We start from the raw sequence: 23,310 nt of genomic DNA on the forward strand, positions 1-23,310 counted from the left end.
TCTTCTTTGGCATTTTACAATACAAAATAATACAATATTTGCATTTTTCTATGCTTTCTGGGTTTCCAATGAGATTCCAATGGCAAAAAAATAATTATGTACAGCAATCCACTGTGCTACCCACTAAAGAGATAAATCAGACAAACTGCAGTGGTAAAAATCCAGACATGCTCTCTTTGCTCATTTAAGGCACCTTGGTGTACTTTCAAAATGCATAAATGCAGCTAAAGTAGTGGTGATCATTATCTTTTGTGTGCCCAGAATGTGGACTGTATATGTGGGTGTCTTTGGTTTTGATGATGATGTAATGGAATACCATGATATCCACGGGGCCATGTAGATGTCCCTTCCCATGACATGTGCTGTACGTATTAAGGTATGCAATTGGTTAAAATCCCACAGTATAGAGCAGGCCCACGGGGTTATTTTCTGCGGCCGCGAGCGCCTCGCACCTCCCCCCAGCATTTACCTAGAGCGGCTACGGCCCAACGCGCACCGGGGGCAGCGCAGGCTCCCTACCTGCCTGCCCTGCCCCCACACCGCTCTGGGAAGCTGAGGGAACCTGGGGAAGGAGGGGCACAGGGTGTGTGTGTGGCTGTTGCTTCAGGCACCGCCCCCCAGGAGCTCCCATTAGCCGGAAATGGGGAACCGCGGCCAATGGGAGCTGCTGGGAGCGGTGCCTGAAGCAACAGCCACACACATCCCTGCGCCCCTCCTTCCCCAGATTCCATCAGCTTCCCGGAGCAGCACGGGGAACCTGCGCTGCCCCCCGGTGCATGTCGGGCCGGAGCCTGCCCCCTGAATCCCTCCTGCAGCCGAACCCCCTGACGCACCCTGCACCCCTCCTGCACCCCAACCCCCTGCCCTGAGCCCCCTGCTGCACCCCGACCCCCTGCCCTGAATCCCCACCGCGCCCCGCACCCCTCCTGCACCCCGACCCCCTGCCCTGAGCCCCCTGCTGCACCCTGCACCCCGACCCCCTGCCCTGAACCCCCGCCGCACCCCTCCTGCACCCGAACCCCCTGCCCTGAGCCCCCTGATGCACCCTGCACCCTGACCCCCTGCCCTGAACCCCCCACTGCACCCTGTACCCTTCCTGCACCCCAACTCCCTGCCCTGAGCCCCCGCCACACCCCACACCCCTCCTGCTCCCCCTGGGGGCAGGGAAGGGGCGGAGTTGGGGTGGGGATTTCGGGGAAGGGGTTGGAATGGGGGCAGGGAAGAGGCAGGGCAGGGGCGGGGCCTCATGGAAGGGGTGGAGTGGGGGCGGGACCGAGAGGGGTGGAGGGAGGTGTCAGTAAATGTGGACCTCGGGCCAATGTATTAGTCCTCATGTTGCCCTCGTGATCATTTGAGTTTGAGACCCCTGGTATAGAGCTACGTTCTTTATTGCATCCAACCCTCTCTGTACAGCTGTAGAGTACATTCTTCATCTGAGGGATCATATTGTTTTTCATGAAAGCAATCCAATTTCTTCATATTATTACATTGTTATGCATTATTGTTATTAAATACCCTTTTGGGGATAGATAGAGACAAAATAGCATGGGTAATTCATTACCCACTTTATACGTGTTCACCTCAAAGTCACTTTATTATTTTATTGTTCTCATTCCAATGTGACATTTCCAATTATTTCCAGAAGGAGTTATTTTAAAAAGGACTATAAATGTGTGCTTTTGGGGGTGGAGCTAAAACAAGTGACGTTAATATGCACCCATTCTTGGCAGAAGTGTTATTTTTTTCTGTGTCCTCATGTGTCCTTTAGAATGGCATGTATTATTTGGGATGCCATTTTTAAAGAGTCTACTTTTTTTCTAATTATGGGAAAAAGAAGAGTGAGATGATTTTAAAAAATCACTGCCTTATTTGAAAGTCAGGAAGGATCACTTACCCGTATAAAACTGGTTGGTTTTAGGGTATTACTGGGTCTCTCTAAGGTACTTACATGGCCCCTATCCCTGTAGCATCTGAACGTCTCACAATCTTTGAGAGAGACAAGATCTAGTAAAAGATATTATCTCACCCACCTTGTCTCTCTAGTATCCCGGGCCCAACACCGCTACACCAATACTATATATCACAATCTTTAGTGTATTTATCCTCACAACACCCTGGTGAGGGGGGAAAATGCTATCCCCATTTTGCAGTCAGGGAACTGAGGCACAAAGAGACTAGCCTAAGGAAGCACGTAGTAACGCAGGGACTTGAACACAGAGCTCCCAAATCCTAGGTGAGTGCTTTCAGTTAGTCACAGTTTGGGGCTCTGTGTTAGGAATCAGGGGATGGTTTATAGCAGCAGTGAGGGTGGAATAGTTTCAGATTTTTACCTGAAGAGAATTATCCTCATCTTTCCTAATGTCTAAATCTTTCTATTGTCCCTGGCCTGCATTCCCCATGTGACTTGTCTCTCCACTGCTGATCTGCAACCCAGCTATATGGCCAATAAACCAGCACTGGAGAGACAGTTGGAACAGGAGTGCCCTTCCAGAACGTACACCAGCGGTCCAATTTGCAGAGTGGCAGGAGCAGTAAAGAGCTACGTAGGGCTACACGATTGTCTGAATGTTATCAGGACATGTTAGTTTTAAAACGTGCAGACCCTATTCATTTCCTGGTAAGCTTTGTGATATTGATTAATGATGATCAATCAAATCACTCCTGTTCTGTTATCCCACTGATAATAGCAATAATAAGCATTAATATAGAACTTTTAATTGACAGTATATCAAAGTACTTTGCCAATTCTAATTAACCCTCAAGCCATAAGTGACATTCACGCAGTGGTTCGGGGACAGAGATGGGCATCAAATGAATGAATCCAAGTCCCTCTGCTAATCATTAGATATACTCCCCCCAAGATGGCTGTCCTTCCTTAAGTGCTCAACTCAACTCAGTGTCTATAGAAGCTAATTGCCAGGTATTTAAAAATAACTGAAAGTGTGATGTGATTAATGTGTCCTTCCCCATTTGCAGTCACACACAGGATGTTCCCCAGCCTGAGGCTGGAGTATTCTGAGTTAAAAATTGCCATTCATGTCTGCTGAGTGCTATGTAAACACTGTGAATAAATTGGACATGAAAGTCCACCAGAAGCAAGTTCATTAATGTGTCACCAGGTGTAGTTAACAAAGATGACTTCAGTAGAAGTTACATTAATTAACCTGCTTTAGAGCCAAGTCTGTAACTTTCTACAGTTTCAGAAACCTTATGAAGTATGCAAGACTCCAGATAATTCTTGTTGAGTTGAGCTCCACGGCAGTTCTGTGAGACAGAAGAGGAAGAGTTTGACATATCCCAACAGAGTAGTTATTTCTTCGTTTCTTTTCTGAATAATTCCTCACTTTGATGGGTCTTACAAATACCTTGATGGGGTGATTAAAGAATAATGGACAACAAAAGACATGTGACCTTCACAGATTTAGTGGGGGGAAAGCTGGGCTGTGTATTATTTGCTCTCATTATCTGTTTTCATGCCTTAGTCATTTGGGCCATTTCTTCCTTCCTGAAGGAAAAAACAAAGCAGGGGAAAACTTACTCTAAAAGTACTTACCACAGTTTCTGTGCTATCACAGCAAGTTGTCCTGGTAGGGGAAAAGGTGGGGCTGCCTATACCATAATGCATGGGAAACTCAGGCTTAAACTCTGTGGATCTCTGACTGAGAACCAAAGATATTCCTATATGCCTTCCATGCACCCCTTTCCACTGATAGCACAGCCAGTTCCTTAACAGGGCTGCCATTAACTCCTTCTTCTTAGCTATTCCAGTCTCTACTATGCAGGTTCTTATAATGTGCCCCTCACCTTGGTGCCTATACTCTTGCTACTTCCTCTGTGGGGGAATAATTATTGATCCAAAAGCATTAGAATCCATGGCAATCTGACAGACTGCTATTCTAAGTGGAGTATACCAAGTAGCTCTTCCTTGCTCCACTCTGTCCCCAGTCTGGCTACACACCCTGGCCCACAGAGCCCACCCTGTAGTATACATATGGAGGAGCTACTCTACTATTTCCTTCCATGTAAACATACCCCTTGCATGTTAGCTCCCTTTACCCTGTTTATGAGGAACAGAATGCTGGTACCTCCATTTGTTAACATGAATACGTGCCAGGAGAGCTGTGTGTTGGGTAATTGAATGCAATGTTTTGTTTAATATGGCATGGATTTTTGGATACTGCTCCAGCTCATGGCTATAGTCAGTCCAGCATAATTGTCATTTCGCTTGCTTTGCTTTGTACCCCCCATCTGGTTTTAAATGGAGCAACATAATGAAAACAATGGGAAACAAGGAGTTAAAGGACACATGAAAGAGTATTTTTTAAAAACTAACCCTGAACCATATCAGCCAAGTACCAATTCTTTTAAATAATTAAGTTGATATAAATTATGTAGAAGAAAGATAGTAGTGAAAAGGCCCAGATTGCTATTGGAAAATCCATAGGCTTTTAAATGGACTGATAGAGCATTCAAGGCTCATGGGGCCACAATTCAGCAGATGTCATAAATGACTTTTCAAATCACATTCATGGAGCCTTTTCAAATGGCCAGTCTCTAGGGAGCTTAGTTCTGTCATCTGTCCTTCCTGTCTCTTCTCAGCTCTTCTTTATTCCTAATTGAGCAGTTCATATTCTTGAGATACGATGCAGCCTTTTTCACCAGTAAAGTAGGCTCTTCTTTTTTGTTGTGTTGACCTTGATCAGCTGGAGTCACGCTCTTGGGAGTCTGTTCATTTAGGTATTATTGACTGTCCCACCTCATTCACTTATCCTGGCAGTATCTCTGAACTTGTATTAGGAAGGTGGACTTGCTGTACAAAGTTGTCATTTGAGATGAGGGCTTGAGAACTTTTGGCATTGTGCAAAAGGGAATGTTACATGAGAGAAGAAAAATATTGTAACAGAAAATGTTATCATAGAGATAGCATTTATACAGTGCTTTACCTATACATCTTATAGAACTGGAAGGGACCCTGAAAGGTCATTGAGGCCAGCCCCGTGCCTTCACTAGCAGGACCAAGTACTGATTTTGCCCTAGATCCCTAAGTGGCCCCCTTAAAGACTGAACTCACAATCCTGGGTTTAGCAGGCCAATGCTCAAACCACTGAGCTATCCCTTCCCCCATCTTCAAAAAGCACCGTGCAAACTAGTTTACTAATTAATCTAAATATGCAGTTGTATTCATTTGTACTCATCGGGATTAATCCTTTGGAAAAAAAATGAGACTTCTATTTGAAAATTATTCTTAAAGGGAATCATAAGTAGGTTGCACTGAGAGGAAATGAATTGCTCTGTATCCTTAATGTGGCAATTACATTTCTTTACATTATAACTACTGTTTATTTTTGCAAAGCACCGGGTAGCTTATAGCAATGAAGTCTTGCATCTGCATTTAAGACAATAGTTTTTTTCTTACCAGTTCTGGAGGACCAAATTCTCTTCCATATTCAGACTGCAGATTTCCAAAATTTGAAATTTATTATGCCTTTCAGGGGCTAAAAGCAGCCTGCAGAATTACATAACATACATAAGCCAGTAAGTGAACACTTCAATCTCCCTGGTCATTCTATTACAGATTTAAAAGTCACTATCATTGAACAAAAAAATTTCAGAAACAGACTTCAAAGAGAAACAGCAGAACTAAAATTCATTTGCAAATTTAACACCATTAATCTGGGCTTGAATAGGGACTGGGAGTGGCTGGCTCATTACAGAAGCAGCTTTTCCTCTCCTAAAATTGACACCTCCTCATCCATTATTGGGAGTGGACTACATCCACCCTGATTGAATTGGCCCTGTCAACACTAGTTCTCCACTTGCGACGTAACTCCCTGCTCTCCATGTGTCAGTATATAATGCCTGCATCTGTAACTTTCACTCTATGCATCCGAAGAAGTGAGGTTTTTACCCACGAAAGCTTATGCCCAAATAAATCTGTTAGTCTTTAAGGTGCCACCAGACTCCTTGTTGTTTTTGCAGAATTATGTTTGTTCATTTGCAGAACTGTAATTGATCTCAACTGGAATGCAATGCTTTAGGGAGCTCTGCACACACATTGTGCAACAGTACACTTTGATCCCATGTTATTCTATTGTCCTCTGGAAAGCATGCATCCTGAAATTCTGTGTGAACACAGCTGCCCTCTACTGGATAGAATGCAAGGCCTTAATTAGTGTGTATCCCATAATGCATCAGCCATATCTTTTAGATCCGATACATATCAGACTACCAATAAACTGATATGCATTTCCGGGATGTATTCAGCTTAGACTAATAGACTCATAAACTTCAAGGTCAGAAGGGACCATCATGATCATCTAGTCTGATCTCCTGCACATTGCAGGCCACGGAACCTCACCCACTCACTCCTATAACAGACCCTTAACCTCTGGTTGAGTTACTGAAATCCTCAAATCGTGATTGAAAAACTTCAAGTTACAGAGTATCCACCATTTACACTAGTTTAAACCTGCAAGTGACCCATGCCCCATGCTGCAGAGGAAAGCAAAAAAACCCAGGGTCTCTGCCAATCTGATCTGGGGGGAAATTCCTTCCCGACCCCAAATATGGTGATCAGTTAGACCCCAAGCCTGTAGGCAAGACCCAACAGCCAGACACTTGGGAAAGAATTCTCTGTAGTAATTCAGAGCTCTCCCCATCTAGTGTCCCATCACTGGCTGTTAGAGATATTTGCTGCTAGCAGTCGCCAATGGGGCACATGCCATTGTAGGAAGTATCATCATACCAGCCCCTCCATAAATTTATCAAGCTCAGTCTTGAAATCAGTTAGGTATTTTGCCCCCACTGCTCCCCTTGGAAGGCTGTTGCAGAACTTCATTCTTCTAATAGTTAGAAACCTTCGTCTAATTTCAAGCCTAAATTTATTGATGGCCAGTTTATATCCATTTTTTCTTGTGTCCACACTGGCGCTTAACTTAAATAACTCCTCTCCCTCCCTGATATTTATCCCTCTGATGTATTTATAGAGAGCAATCATATCTCCTCTTAGCCTTCTTTTGGTTAGGCTAAACCTTAAATTGTGCATTAATCTTCAAGCTTCTAGTTTTGCTTTGGTCATAGTGAACAAGATCTGGACTTGTCAAACAGAGCTAATATTAAATAAGAATATTAAATAAGAAAGCACAGGAAACCCTGCACTAGTCAGTTATATAACTTGATCAACAGGGGAAATTATTTCCTAACCCTGATTAATGCTGGGCCTATATTCTGAAGTATGAGATTTTAAAGCCCTTCTAAAACATTTTTGGTGTAACGGGTTCAAGAAAGAACTAGAGAAATTCCTGGAGGATAGGTCCATCAATGGCTATTAACCAGGGTGGGCAGCGATGGTGTCCCTAGCTTCTGTTTGCCAGAAGCTGGCTATGAGTGACAGGGAATGGATCATTTGATGATTACCTGTTCATTCCCTCTGGGGCACCTGGCATTGGCTACTGTCGGAAGACAGGATACTGGGCTAGATGGACCTTTGGTCTGACCCAGTATGGTCGTTCTTATGTTCTTCATTTAATCCTTACTATTGTAATTGTAATTCTCTGCAGATACTTGTTATCCATATGAATGTCCAATCCATTTCCGAATCCTGCTAAACCCAATATTTCTGTACTGAAAAAATCTATATTCTATTCCTACTTACAACTGAAATTGATGGCAGCAAAGGTTTGAGGTGTAGAACCTATCAGTGCCATCCTGGATGGCCTGGAAATCATTTCAGTCGGCACCCATTTGTTTTATTTGGACTCCTGTAATCTCCAGACACTTGAGAGCAAGCTTTGCCTAATTGAAGTATCTACTATACTGGTTGATATGTGACCCTTTGTTGGACGGAATCAATGTGTCTCTTAAGTAATGGATGAACTTCTCCTTCAGTTAATATGGTAAAAACTTATGTTGTTTGAGCAGAATACCCTCGATTCTTCCGCTGATGATGCATGAATGCACTTAAGAGCATCCTCATTTGAAGCCATCATTTGCAGCCAAATATTTGTTATAATCTGCTTGTCTTTAATGTTTATAATGGCACATAATCTGCAAAAGGTCCTGCCTTGGAAACAACTGGGAATTTCTTCTTTCTCTTTTTCATTCTTAAACCATTCCTAATCTTCACTCTGAAGAAGACAGCTTTGGAGCCAATTTAGAGTTTGTATGTTAAAAGTAATTTTGAAGAAATAAGTTACACTCCTGAGCCTCCTCAGATGTACAGCCAATGGAACACGGTCTGGCAGCCACACATGGTTTTCACACATCTTTCAGCAAAACCAGAGAGTTTGAATGTGAAATCTAACATTCAGAAACAAAATGTGCATTTGTGACATTGCCTTGGGAACTCTGGATTCTGAAATCAATGCATGTAATTGATCAAGAACATCTTTCTGAATGACAAAATATTAGCTTTCATTTTGCTCATCGTTCTCTTAGACACTGTGGCAATGGAGGCTATAGTAACACCTCAGTAGAAAGATGGGGTAAGTCAGCATAATGCAATAGAAATTGCCTTTAAGGCAGTGGTCCCCAACCTTTTTGTGGCCAATAGCACATTCATGTTTTCAGAAGAGTGTGGCGGGCGCCAACAATTTTTCAAGGCTTATTTTGTATTTGTACATTAAATATTAAATAATATGAAAAACATCATATTTAATATTACATAATGTATGAATCCAGAGAGAATCCCGCAGCCCCGGAGTACTCCGTCCCCAGCAGGCGCGGGGCCCCGGCTTCTCTCTCCTGCTGGGCACTAGGCGGGCCCCGCGCCTGCCTGGGACCGAGAACACCAGCGCCCACAGCCTGCAGCCCCGAAGTTCTCTGTCCCCGGCAGGCACGGGGCCGCGGCTTCTCTCCGGCTTAAGCCGTGGCCCCGCACCTACCAGGGACCAAGAACACCAGCGCCCTCAGCCTGCATCCCTGGAGTTCTCTGTCCCCGGCAGGCACGGGGCTGCACCTTCTCGCCCCTGCTGGGCACTAAGCGGGACCCGCGCCTGCCGGGAACAGAGAACACTGCGCCCGCAGCCTGAGTTCTCTGTCCCCATCAGGCGCGGGGCTGCGGCTTCCCTCCCTTGTGTGGCACTAGGCGGGCACACATAAATGCCCCACGGGCACCACGTTGGGGACCACCGCTTTAAGGGATCGGGTTTCAGTGTTTCTTGCCATGTGGCATATTCCCCCATTGAAGGGAAAATATGTTACACCACAGTCTTTACACTGTGCATGCCACCTACATTGTGGCCTTGAAATGCAGCTACATGGTACACTGAATAGAGGTCTGGTTCATTGTATTAAAATACTATAGCTATTTTGTGATAGTAAGAGCCATACTGGTCAATAAAATATTTTAATAGTGAGAGAATGTTTGGGTCTTTTGGGTATGGTTGGGTAACTGGGCTCTGTTCTTTCAACCAAACATAACTCCTATAACTTCTGTAACTCCAAGCACAGTTACTATAATCGTCTGTATTAGGTCTGGTAAAATGATTAGGAAGCTTGATCAGAATTGGATGATCAAAACAAGGCACAGAGGAAACACATAAATAGGTTATAGGGACATACTGATAAATGACCATTGTGTTTGGTGAATTACAAAGCAAGAAACCCACTGGGCTGCTGTACAAAGAACCACCGTAATTTGCAAGTTAAATATGTAGATCAGTAGAGTAGAATGTAGCTCCATGAGTCTAAATCCAATGGCACAGATCCCCCAACTGCCTTATCATCAAGCCAATGATTGTCATTTAGAATCTTCTTCTGTCCATACTGGAGGATCCACTGTTTAGTACCACTGGGGAATCCAGCTGTTGGTGTTCAGTTGTCTGTCTCCTCCTGGGACAGAAATTCAAGCTGCTGCACTGCTGAAGTACCCTTCTGCTTCATCTCCCCCATCCAGTGATGCACAGCTTTCTCTGCAGGGAAGTCTTCATTGTAACAGCCAGTACTTTATGGAGAAATATGCCTGTGGCTCTGGCATAGATTGGATTATCCCTGCCAGACTGAAGAGGCCGAGGAACAGCAAATGAGGAGAGGGGAATAGGCAGCTGTGGAGGGGAGAGAAGGAATAAATATAGAGGTACTTGCTTTCACTACACATGAAATGAGATGCTACGTTCCCACCTCATGTCACACATTGGTTGTTACAGATGGCGAGAGGAAGGAATGGGTTTCTGGTTCGAGTTGCCACCCACAGAATGCATTTACATTCACAGCTCAGTTGTTGAATAACAGCCCAATGAAGACCATAACTATCTGATGCATCTTAATTTGTATGGTTAAGTGTTATCACTGTGACTCAGCCATACAAGCAAATGTGCACCAGCTATTTTGCTTACCTTTGAAACGAGAACCGCTCAGCCTGGCGCCAAATGTTGGAGCAGTTCTACAATATATGAAGAGTGAAATAATCTGGATCAGGTTCCCAATGAGTCATCCTGGTCCCTACATGCCCTGATGGGCATCACCACCTGTGAAAAGCAGAAATAGAAAATCATCCTCATTAAAATTCTTTGGCACATACTCCCCACTCCCATAAATAGCTTTAGCATGAATATGGGTGTAGAAAGCCAGTGTTTGGTTCAAATATGTAATACATCCAAATAATCTGTAATTCAGCTAAAATTATGACAATATTGTCAATAATATTCTTACTGCTTTAAAAGTTAAGGCCCCAATCCTGACTCGGGATCCCGTAACACTGACCTCTAGGTCTATATGGAGCCTGCTGAAATAAATGGGCTAAAGGTGCAGTGGTCCATGGTGTCAGTTCTCAGTGCAAGATCAGGGTCCCCAGTAAATGGTTAACGGTGTTAAACTTTTAAATCTCACATTCACATTAAGGAAGGAACCAACCAAATGTTAATTGCCCTATGTCTTATAACTGGATTTTTTTTGGAATACTAAGATCTAAAGAACCATAAAGATCTCTAAAATAGATAAAATAGTCCTTTCCCCATGTACCTCTCTCTAACAAGCAGCTAATCAATTTTCCTCCTCTCCCATCAATAAGGACTTTTCATACCCAAAACTTAAGTGACTACTTGCTTACTGGGTATTATCAATATCATAACCCATTTTTCTTGATAACAGTTAACTATAAATGCTAATTTGTACGACACCTCTATCCTGATATAACGCGACCCAATATAACACAAATTTGGACATAACGCGGTAAAGCAGTGCTCCGGGGGTGCGGGGCTGCGCACTCCGGTGGATCAAAGCAAGTTTGATATAACACAGTTTCACCTATAATGCAGTAAGATTTTTGGCTCCCGAGGACAGCGTTATATCGGGGTAGAGGTGTATGTACAATGATTAACAATGTATTTGGTTTTTGCTATACTTAGTCCTGTCTGGTATTGTTCAGGTTAGTTGTTTAGTTTATTAGTATCTCTCAAGTTTTGTTTGTCTATTTATTTTTAAGAAATTAATACAAGGACTTTTCAGAACAGAAGAAAGTTAAGACAGAATAGCTGAGAACATTGTAAATATTGACTGTCAAAATGTGAAGGCTATTAATAACATTTACCAATATTTTATAAGACCTGTCTGAAATGTACACATAGTACCACCCAATAATCAAGTTATTGTTAATTTTGAGTCTATGTGGGCTGATATTTTGAAGTCTGAATATCAAGGGAGTCTATATATGTAATTGTCATTCATGCTAATACAAGTAATGGATGATGGGTTTATCAGTCATAGTACAGGAACTGTATCTTTAAGAAAAGAGCACAACGAAAGTTTTTTTTTTTTAAAGGAGCTAGAAAAGTATGCCTGTCAATTATTAGAGATATATTTAATATTAAACCATGCAGATTGTTTTAAGGAATGTTAGGTTAATAAAGTATTTGCATCAATTATCAAATTTTCCTCCAAATTTTGAAACCGCATGCCCACCCTGAAACTGTAGCTGATGATTCCACCTTAACAAGGTGCGAAGATTGACAGGTGGAGATGTTGCATAGAGCTGAGGGAGGGAGTGTATTCTATTGGTTTGTGCTTGTACATCCTGAGCACCAATTACTGTCATTTCTGCCAGCTCTGATGTGTTTATCAGGATGAGTTATAACAATATATGTACACAGGCAGTGTGTGTGCTGGATGACCACCCCCTGTGATGTAAAATATGAGAGTCTGGGAGCTACTGTTTTATAATTCATTCAGCAATTGAATGTTGTTGGTTTGCTTAGTTATAAAGGCAAGTGTGAACTGAACAGCAGACAGGAGAATCTTGCATTAAGAATCTTGAGAAGCTGCATTTGGTGCCTGGTCTCTCTGCTTTTGTTCAAGCAAATTCTGTCTTCGGTGAGTGATGTGGCTTCAGCTGAGCTAACCCAGTTATTAGATAAACTCGGTAAAACTGCGTAGTAGTTTTAATATGTGTTTTGCTTTCAGAAGTAGTCCTATGTGGTTTTCAGGTGGGGGTTACAGTAATTTCAATTGTTTAGTCTAGTGGCACAGTCTGAGATTAAAAGAAAAATGCAACAATGAATTATTTAATATAATGCTGTGAGTAATTGTTCGTAGCTAAAGTTTCCTTCTTTCCGTTTTTGTCAGTGTTGTGGGTTCAAAGAGGCTATGAACAAGCTTTTATTAGCAGTTAAAAAGAACAAGTGCTGTACCTTTTGTAGCAGGAGGGAGGAAATTTATGCTAAAATGAGAAGCATTTACTAATGCTTTTTAAGAGACCCTAGTACATGTGTAATTTCAGATTCAGCCATAAATCTTTTGTATGCAGCAAGGGGCTGCAAATGATTTATACTGTAGAGATAATTAATTGGTAATCAGTGAAATGGTAGCCTCTCTGTTTTGTGATAATATGCTCAGGATCATGTTAAAATGAATGATTCCCCATCTTGCATAACAACAGTGCTGAAATATATCAGAGATGCAAAGGCATACTTTGAAAGCAAACTGCTAAAGCATTGTATTACAGTAGCCGTACAGAGAAAGCTTAAGGTATATTTCCAGTAAATTATTCATTACCTTGTGAATATTTCATTAGCTTCAAATCCTTTGCTTTAATTATTGCCTTGTTTCATATTGACCCTTATATTTTGTAAAGCCAGATCCTTTAATATTTATTCACATCATCCCTCCTGTAACCGTTAAAGATCAATAAACCAGGGATGGAAATTTTTGTTTTCATCAGGAAGGAAATGAAAAGCACAGTTTACCAAAAGTAAGACCTCACATTGCTTTGCTGTATCGATATACCTCTCACCACATCTGCTGGTCATTAATGGAAATTTTACTTTTCCCTGATCATATAGCAGAAATTGAATTATTATAAGTGACAGTAGTCTCTCTCTCTTTACTCTCTGTCTTTCTTTTTCTCTCAGTAGGAGAAACAAGATTGTTTTCTCAAAATATTAAGGGGGCTTGGCAGAACAGCACCTGTTGGCTTATTTCTTTTATTATCGGCAATCTGAGAGACATGGTCTTTTTGAGAGCTGTCATCTTTTATCTGTTCAAACTGTTTACTGTGTAGAGATTTAAACATGTATTACTATCTCCCACTTGGAGAAATTATCTACTCCAACAGTTATATGCTGGTCACCCAGGGTGGGGGAATGATATTGTTTTCTTTGATAAAGTACCTCAGTTTTAGCACCTTTTTTGTATGGAAAGAAAGGCTTTTATACAAAAAGGCTTTTGTCAGTGATTTGCTATGGAACAGATGTTTGCAGTTGTTCATTTACAGTACTGGGTATCATTTAAATATTTTCGGTAAGATCATTCCTTAGAAGTCTGAGAAACTAGAGAACTTTTCAAATTCTGCTATAAATGCTATATTTCTATATAATTCTGTGCCTCTTTTATGAATATTTTGGATCTGTTTGAGCATTCTCATTGATTGGCAGGGATTCTTGTGATATCAAAATGCATTCTCTTGAGTTGTAAGTTCTCATACTTTTAGGAGTCTGATATCAGATCCATCTCTCTAGAGCACTATATTGCATCCATCACCATAGTATCATCTCAGCAATAAGAACACTAACTATAAAGCTATATGTACTGTAATTCGAGAAGCAAAGGTGGGAAAATCAAACAAAACCATACTAGGTGGAAGTAATGATAAGTGGAGCTGAATACTGTGGACACCAAACTCACTATTTGTGAGTATATGGGATATGCTATGGCCTATGGAAATTGGGGCATGAATGAAAAGTAGCTTTCTGAAGTTGTATCCAGATAAGAATGAGGTAGGGTGACCAGACAGCAAGTGTGAAAAATCGGGACGGGGGTGGGGGGTAATAGGAGCCTATATAAGAAAAAGGCCCCAAAATCGGGACTGTCCCTATAAAATCGGGACATCTGGTCACCCTAGAATGAGGCAATGCTGGTGGGTTGGGAGAAGCAGCCAGAGGATATGGTGAAGACTGTACTTTACTGTGGTACCAGTGTTCAGTCAGGGAGTGTTGCTGGAGTCTCCAGCTTCTGTTAGAGGTTTAGATAGCAGTGGTGACTAGGGAAGCTTTTTTCAATTCTCTGGGGCCAGGAGAGTGCATTTGTTTCATTTGGATAGGGACCTTGCTACCATAACCCATGCCTTTGTGACTTCAGCACTGGGCTACTGCAGTGTGCTCTGTGGAGGGCTATACCTTAAATCAATCTGGGAACTGAAGCTGTTATAGAAGGCAGAAGTCCGTATTTAAGAGGTGTGTATCAGTGGGACACGACATCACCACTACATGATATGTGCTGGCTGCCTATTGGTTTCTGGGTGGAGTTTAAAGTCTAGAGTTTGATTTATAAATCCCTAAATGGCCTGGGACCACCTGTCTACACAAGAAGTGTGCATCTTTGCCCAACTGCTGGAGTTGAGATCAACAAAGGTGCCTGAGATTTTGAGATATTCTAAGTGTAAAAGAGAGGAGACTGCTGACAGGACATTCTTTTTAGGGGCCTTTAACTTTGGGATTTACTCATCACCCTTTGAAATACCCCAGATCTGTTGACCTTCTGGGCTTGCTGCAAGACCCATCTGTTTAACCAGACTTTTGGAGGGGCCTGGTAAGAGTTAATCTTTGTTTGGTTATTGTTTGGTTTGAGTTGAGGACATCTGATGAGGTTTTATTTCTGATTGTGCTTTTTAATGTAGGGTAGAGGTGAGTAGAGCTTGAGACTGGTGTGTGTGTCTGTGTATGTACATACATACCCATACATATATTTGTGCACGCGCAAACACACACACACACCCTTTAAAATAAATGGTTAGTTGGTTCCATGTGTTCAGTTGAGCTGAGTTTCATACTTTAATATGGAATACTTTGCTGCAAAGTATTGAAAAGGGTATATGTCATTCTTGATTTGCATCTTATTGAATGCTCATACTAATAACTAGAAATTGTGTGTTGTGATGAGTTATGTTTTACAGCATTATCCAAATTCTTTTACAGTATCATATATTATGGCATGTATACAACAGGACCATTCAAGCCATAATAATCTAAATAAATTTGTTTCCTCCTCAGTGAGTGATATTTCAGGACAAAAAATTGGTTATAAATATAGGCAAAACATGGTCTCTTTTATTAGGATTGTAAACACATTGCCTTCTTCCAGGCACCCCCAGTGGCCTTGGGGCAGCAAGTGGCCCCTCGTCCCAGTTTCCCCTTTGAGTCTCCAGTAACTTCCTGGAAGCTTATCCTCCAGTCCATCTGTCAAGGCTGAGTCCCAACTCTGTCACTCCGAGTGCAGAAGTGGGGCCCGCAAGGATTTTAAAAATTAATACTTGCCACTCCCGGCTTGTATTAAACTCCCAAGGTTACAGCTTTTCTCTGGCCTTGGCTTGGTAAACGCTGCCACCACCCAAATGCAAAAAAACCCCTTTGAACCCAGGAAGGAGCACTTGGGAATTCGTCCCTGTGGGGTACCCTCAAGTCCTTTCACCCCCGCCCCCCAGGAAAGAGCTGAGAAAGAAAACAAAGGAAATTAGCTGTGGCTACCAGCTTATCAAACAACATGCACAAACCTCTTAGGACACCAAAAATCCAATCCTGTTCTTAAAAAAAGATAAATTTTATTAAAAACAAAAAGGAAGAAAATACATCTGGAACTTAGGCTTTTTGCTAGATCTTAAAAGAAACAATGACAAAAATTAAGCACCAAAATAGCTTTCTTGGGGGTTCAGCTTAAAAGTTACAAGCAAACAAAAGCATCTGGGGTTAGCACAGAGGAGAGCCACAAGCCAAAATAAAGAAAATAAAAGAAATAACCCTAATCACGTCTTTTTAGACATTCCCTAATTTTACTTACATATCTGAGGCTCCAGATAAGTAGGTTCGAGGTATGAATTGATAATCTATAATCATACCTGTCTTAAAGCTGGTTACAGCATCACTGCCCGTGTCCCTGCAGCCCAGAGAACAACAGACAAAGGGAAAGTTTCTTTCCCAATTGTAAAAAGTTCTACCTTCCCATTGGCTCTTTTGGTCAGGTGTCCACTTTTTTTTCTTTACCTGGGGGACTTTTTAACCCTTTACAGGTAAAGCAAGTAAAGAACAGCTACCAAGAGAGATTTTACAGCTAACTGGCTGGATGGATGTCCATCAAAGGGAGCTATCCCCCCTTTATTTATCACACCATCAACACAGTTTATTCACAAAACGTAGTGTAAAAGTACCAAAGCATAGTCCCTATCACCCCAGTGCAAATAATATTCCGGTGTCTTCTGCTTCATCTGGACTCCTGATCAGTCCTCCTCTGTCTGTCTGCCAGGACAGTGACCTTTCCTTCCAGGGTGCAACCCTGCTCTTCCCAACAGGAACTTCCACATCCTCTGTGCTGAGAGCATCTTTGCCAGGGGAGCATCCCTCACTCCTCCCATCTCTCTTGCAGTACCTCTGGGCCCACTCTCTGTCCCTGGAGTTGTCAGCAGGCATCTCCCTTTGCTGCTCCTCCTGCCTTCAGCCCCCCAGCCCTGGGTCTGTGGCTTGGGAACACCAGACAGTTAACCCCTCTTGCTGATTTCCTATCTTCAGCCTTCTCCCACAAACCAACTTCTCTCTCTAGCACCTATCTTCTCCTGCCCTTCTCTTGTCTGGCTCCTGGCGGATCTTTTAGGTCCCCAGCAGACATGCCAAACCCGCAAAAAAAATGCAGAAATTGGGCTTCTTTTTTGGTTTAATGGCTTGTGAGTTGCTTGTAGGCTAGTTGCAGGGGCAAGCAGGGGTAAAGGGGGGAGAGAGTCAGGGGTGCACAGTCCCAGACTCCATGCCAGGGGGACCTAGTCACATAGAATGTTGGCGTTCTTAGTGATTGACTTGTTTTGGCCTTGTTTTGAAATGGGATTAGTTTGATTTTTGGCTTATTGTGAAAGTCAGGGTGCTTATTTACCACGTGAAAGTTGGCAGCTGTGGTCCCCAGGTGCTGTCCTGCTCTCTTAATTGGTCCAGCTGGGAGTGCCTGGACTGGAACAGGAAAACTGAGACCAGTTTCATTTAATGAACCAGCTACCCTGTTTCAGGGATCATAGCTGAAGTAAATTATTATGCAGTGGGAAGGGGGAAATTTAACAGTAAAAGATTATGATCTGCCAATAAATAAGGAAAACCTTATTAATATAACCGCTGATAGGTCTGAATTTATTTTTAGAACTATTGCATACCTCTTTTGCTGTGTTTTTTCTTGCCACTTGGAAGGAATGGATTTGACAAATAGGACATGGAGTCAGTAAAATGTTACACTTATAAACACGATATTGTCTTCAGTATTGGGCTACACATTCTATTGGGTGCACAACAGAGGCAAAGACCAAAACCTGCCAAGAGATATGCAGCCTACACAAACACCAAACCAGATTGCAGGTTAGAAGTGCACTGGGAAATTCAGTACTAAATGAAATAAATCTTCAGGGTGTTAAACTTAATCTAATTATAAGTGTGATTGATTGACTTTGTAATGGTGTATACAGTTTTGGCATCTGGATGATTTACACAGGTAATAATAATGAATAAATAATAATGAAAATCCTAACTTTCAAGTACTTTTTCTTCATTTTGAAAGACTTCCACCCCCCACCCCACCCCCCCAAAAAAACATACACAAACCTTGTTGCTGGAAGTGGGTTAAACCCTGATCAAGCAGATATGTCTTAAACGTGGCCTGAGAATGTTTAAAATCAGAAGAGTGCATTCCACAGAGACGGACCCTCCCACTGGCTCTTGACACTTTGGTCCCAGAAACCAGCAGGCAGAACTAGCCAATGGCAGAACTAGCCAATGGATTGTGTCTTCTGCAGTGAGATACAGGGAAAGAAATTATCTGGATTCCACACTATATCTGAGGCATTGTAGGTAACCAGAAATATGAATTATACCCAGAAGTAGGTAGGTAGCAAATTCTGAGCACAGAGTACAGTGTCCTGTCCCTCTCAAAATATAAGTTTCTGCATTTTGCACTAGCTGAAGCCCCTTGTAGAGCACACTGCAGTCATCTATATTTGAAGTTACAGAGCTGTAGATCCTACGGCTGGATCTGCATCAGTAGAGAATGGACACAGCTTCCACACAAGTTGTACATGAAAAAGAGGATTATGTGCCAATGTGTCACCTGGGAATCCAAGACCAGCAGAGGATCATCCAAGAGGACCCCAAAACTCTGAGCCATACTAACAAATATTGGGCCTAGATTGTGATAATCAGGGTCCAGACATCCCAGAAGCAAAACAGGGGGTCTGAACCCTGAAGAACAAGCAACTGAATCAACTGATTGTGTGCCTCTTGTGACAGGGTCCGTGAATTTTGAGGGTATATAAGGGGAGCAAAAAGATATTTGACTTGTACATCACTTGGGAGATTAAACATGTCAGGGGTTCAACCCGGACCAGTGAAGAGTCGCAACTCTAGGTGCCTTCAATTCTATGTTGCTGTGACTCATAATTCTGACACCAACTGCCTGCATACAAGCTTGTAGGTCACAGCCTGGCTTCCACTGCCCGGTTACTTTTTGCAGAGTGACCCCAATATCCTCCCAGTCCCAAATTTCCTCAAAACTGGCTGCCTGGTGACAATCTTCTGGGATTACCAGCAGTGTGACTTACTGTGTTACCGTTCAGCCTCAGCAGGAGAGAGTTTTGCTACTGCTAAGCTGACACACCAACTTGTCTGCCCTGCTGGCAAACTCTTCAGGACTCTGCCAGTCCAGCCCTTGTCTTGCAGGTAACAACAGTGAACCCCGACTCCCGAGTTCCCCAGAGATGTCTCCCTGCAGTGTTCAGCCCTTTCCTGGAACATACAGAGTGTTGCTCCTTTAAAGGGGCAATACTCTGCAGCTCATTAATTTAACTGGGGTTTGACCAACACTCTTATTTCAATCAAAGCACTGAACTGGTTTATAGTAAAAGTAAAACAAGTTTATTTAACATGACTAAAACTTAATTTTAGCAAGTTACAATCTTTGCCTAAGTAGGTTTGCCCCTCTAAACTTAGTTCCCAGAGACTTCAACCGCCTTGGTTGAAGGAGCCAATATTCTGTGATTTCAAGAGCTCTGGCCCTTTTAATCCTCCAAGTGATGGATAACTCCAGTGTCTTTTTGCTCCCCTTATATTACCGCAGAGTTAATTGACCATGTCATGAGGGCAGGAAGGCTTCTTGTTGTTCTTCCCTTCCTGTCAACTTCCCACCTCCCTGCCAATCTGCACCCCTGACCCCCCTCCTGCACCCCAACCCCCTGCTTCAGCCCTGATCCCCCTCCTGCTCTCTGAACCCCTCGATCCCAGCCTTGAGCACCCTCCTGCATCCCAAACCCCTCATCCCGGGCCCTATCCCAGAGCCCGCACCCCCTCCTGCCCCCCAACCCATGAGCCAGCCCGGTGAAAATGAGCAAATGAGTGAGGGTGGAGAGAGCGAGCGACAGAGAGGGGGGATGGAGTGAACTGGGGTGGGACCTCAGAGAAGGGGTGGGGCAGAGGAAGGGCTTCGGATGAGGGATGGGGCCTCGGATGAGGGGCGGAGTAGGGGGCGGGGAAAGGGTGTTCGATTTTGTGCGAGTAGAAAGTTGGCAACCCTATGTAGAACTTGCATGCAAAGCTGCAGAACATAACTCTAGATTAGCAGTTCTCAGCCTTTTCAATACCGCACCATGTTACAAGAGAAAAAGGTTTGGGGACCCTCCCTCCCATATAGCTATAAAGAAAGGGACTGTAGATACAACCTGCAGGTTGAGAACATCTGTTTCGAGATGTACCCCTTTCCCTCCTGTCTGGCATCTCACGTTTCTATAGTGCAAAACACATGCCATATGACTTAGCAATATATAACAAGTACTGCTATCTCCTTGCATTTGAATTGGATGTATTCGTTGATTCACTAAGAGTGCATTGAGTTCTATCCAAAGTAGACTTTAAGTGATCAGTTGGTGACTTCAGTAGCATATCTGCATCCAGCTCTTATTTTGTATTCTGTGGGTAATGTAATGGGATCATAATTTTTAACATGATTATTGCCACCCTGTCCTTCAAAGCCTAAACTGGTTTAATTTAAAGTCCTTCAGGCTTCATCCCCAGACCATTTTTTAAATATGGTTGAAACTGTCCTATAATTTTAATGAGTCAGAGGTATAATGTGGGTTGACAACAGTTTTTAAACCCTGAAAGTACACTTCATCTCTGGATCACATTGGACAGTATGTTGAATTCGAAGGAGCTGCATACTGACAGAATAGTGCATGGTGTGTCTCTTCTAATTCACTACGGTACTTCAGATGAAAATGGTTCTTATTTGAAAGACTGTAATTGGACAACAGAAAAAAGGCAAGTTTGATATACAATGCCATTTGTGCTAGGGGTTTTAAGAAAGCAATTAGTGCACCAAAGTCTGAGGTTGAGCAAATGCTAATTTAAGAACCTGCTATTATCCCCTTTTTTCTGTCGTGGTAATAACCTTTATAATTATGAAATAATAAGGAACTGATTGAAGTGGGTTTTGTGCATCTACATGCCGAAACACTGCCATGAAAGCGTGCATTAGGCATGCAGACTGTAATCAGTTGTATTGTATTTTTTCTTCCATAGTTATTTATTTCTCCATTTTAACTAAATTGCTGCTCTCAGAAGTGTTTCCACTATGTTCAGTAGTGTGTACAAGGGGTATCAAAACTACATAGAAATTAGAAATACCCAGGTGCAAATCTTTCCAATTAGCATTAGCCTGGAGTTCATAATATAACAAAAGATATTACATAACAAAGAAAATCCTTTTTTTCTTCCAATAAATGACATTTGAAACTAGTTTAAGAAGATTTATTATCAAGATTACATTGATAATAATCATCTTGTAATTATTCATTATCGTGTAAATATAAATAGTATTGGCTCACAGGATGGGTTGACATTTAACCTCTTGTTTACATTTTATTTTTATTCTGTTTGTGTTTACTTACATTACTAGTATTTTAAACCTCTACCCATCTACTCATATTGTTCCCATCATCACAGTATCTGAGCACCTCATGAATATTAGTGGATTTATCCTCCCTCTGAGGGAGGTAAGGAAGTATTCTCCCCATATTACAGATGGGGAACTTCAGCACAGAGAGAATAAATGACTTATCCATGATCACAAAGGCCATCCTTCCTCCCTTATCTCCTCTCTGATCACTGATAAATATTACCAAGAGAAAATAACATAAGGGACTTCAGAGTGCCCAGGCTCTTGGAGATCTTCATGTGGAAAATGCTACAGAAATGCAAAGTAACATTATTAACAACTTGCACCCATGCAAAATCAGAGGTTGTTGAGATTGGATATCAGATATAGCCTTTCTTGCCGTCTTTCTTTTTCTTTCTTCTGTAAACTGCAAACACAAGAGAGTTGATAGATCACATATGGTACCTGAGCAAGTCTGACAACATTGGTCCATATAACACAGGGCAGTGTTTGAGATGAGAAATCCACACATGCAAAACTTGTGTGGTGTTAAGAATAGGTACAAATTAGCAATGCATTTTGGCCACCATTGGAAGAGACATTAAATAAAAATAAAGGAGAGTGAGCGGATGGAAATATTTGTATCTGAAGTCCTACTTCACTATCTTAGATATGTGATTTGTAGGTTTTTAAGGCCAGAAGATATAATTATGATTTATTCTGAGTTGAATCCACCACATGCTTAAGTAACTTGTTCCAATAGTTAATTACCTTCACTGTTAAAAATTTGTGTTTTTATTTCCAGTCTGAATTTGTCTAGCTTCAGCCTTTGTCTACTAAATTAAAGAGTCCTCTACCATCAGATATCTTCTTCCCATGTAGGTACATATAAACTCAGATAAACTCACCTCTTACCCTTCTCTTTGTTAAGCTAAATAGCTTTAGCTTCTTAAGTCTGTCACTATAAGATAGGTTTTCCAGACCTTCCATCATTCTTGTAGCTCTTCTGAATCCTTTCAACATTTTTTATCAATATGTGCTAGATGCATTTTTGAACTTCACCAATTGTTCAGGAATGCTAAAAGGAATATAAATATGTCTCTAGGCCACGTTGGTTTTATTCTAACTGGAGTCCCAATTCAAGCACTACTTAGTGGATGGTAAGTTTTGAGTTACTATGGTCGTCTAGTTTGGTGAGATTCTTAAAGAAAAGGTTGATGGGTAACTAGAATATTTTAAGGGCAATCAGTAAATATTGGCTAATGTGAGATTAAATTGACCATGAATATTCTGCATACAAACACCTAAATTATTTATATTTTTCTTTAGTTTTGTTCTTCATTTCTTTACACTGACGTCTGAGTGTTTTCAGATTTGTGGCACCATTCTAGTTTTGTTTTTATTTATCATGGTTTGGTGCTGGAGAATGAATGGGAGTAATGAAAAAATGACAGAGTAAATGGGCTGGTGGGGACGGTGGTGGGGAGGGAGGACAGAAGTGGATTGTGCGTTCACTTATTTTATTACACATTTCCTAGCGGAAATTATGATGAACTGAGAGTACAGCTTGTTAGGCAAAGATTAACCTGCCAATCATAAATTATATTCTGATTTTAGCTCTGCATGAGATGCACAAAGGGAATTTCAAATTAGTTCATACCATTTGTAAACCTTCATATCTAGTGCCTTGGGCTTGGTTGGCATTTGTTTTAAGCAGGAGACAAGAGACGTCTTTTATAACAAAGTACTAGCAGGCATGTTAACTAGCTTACACAACAATATCTGATCCCAGATTTAATTATCTGTATTTAGGTTAGGGGTTTTTTTTTATATAGTTTTGAAATACAGGAGGGAAATTTTCAAGACTGTTATTTATTTTACCTAAAAATGTCTGGCTATCAAATCTTATTAGGTGTGGTTTGCTGGAGCTATCAT

General features: G+C 41.9%; 1 protein-coding gene across 14 annotated transcripts in view; it reads left to right on the forward strand.

The window, feature by feature from the left end:
* The window catches only part of DLG2 (discs large MAGUK scaffold protein 2), a 1,481,925-nt gene that overhangs the window by 1,298,054 nt on the left and 160,561 nt on the right, over nt 1–23,310 (forward strand). Inside the window, exon 1 of one of the 14 annotated variants that reach the window (XM_054015742.1) lies at nt 12,188–12,306. The exons of the other annotated variants lie outside the window; for them this stretch is intronic. The gene's annotated coding sequence lies outside the window, so the exon portion shown is untranslated. Of the gene's footprint in view, nt 1–12,187; nt 12,307–23,310 lie in introns of those variants that run through there. 14 annotated transcript variants of the gene reach the window in all.

This window comes from Malaclemys terrapin, chromosome 1 (assembly GCF_027887155.1).
Source record: "Malaclemys terrapin pileata isolate rMalTer1 chromosome 1, rMalTer1.hap1, whole genome shotgun sequence".
Lineage (NCBI taxonomy): Eukaryota > Metazoa > Chordata > Testudines > Emydidae > Malaclemys > Malaclemys terrapin.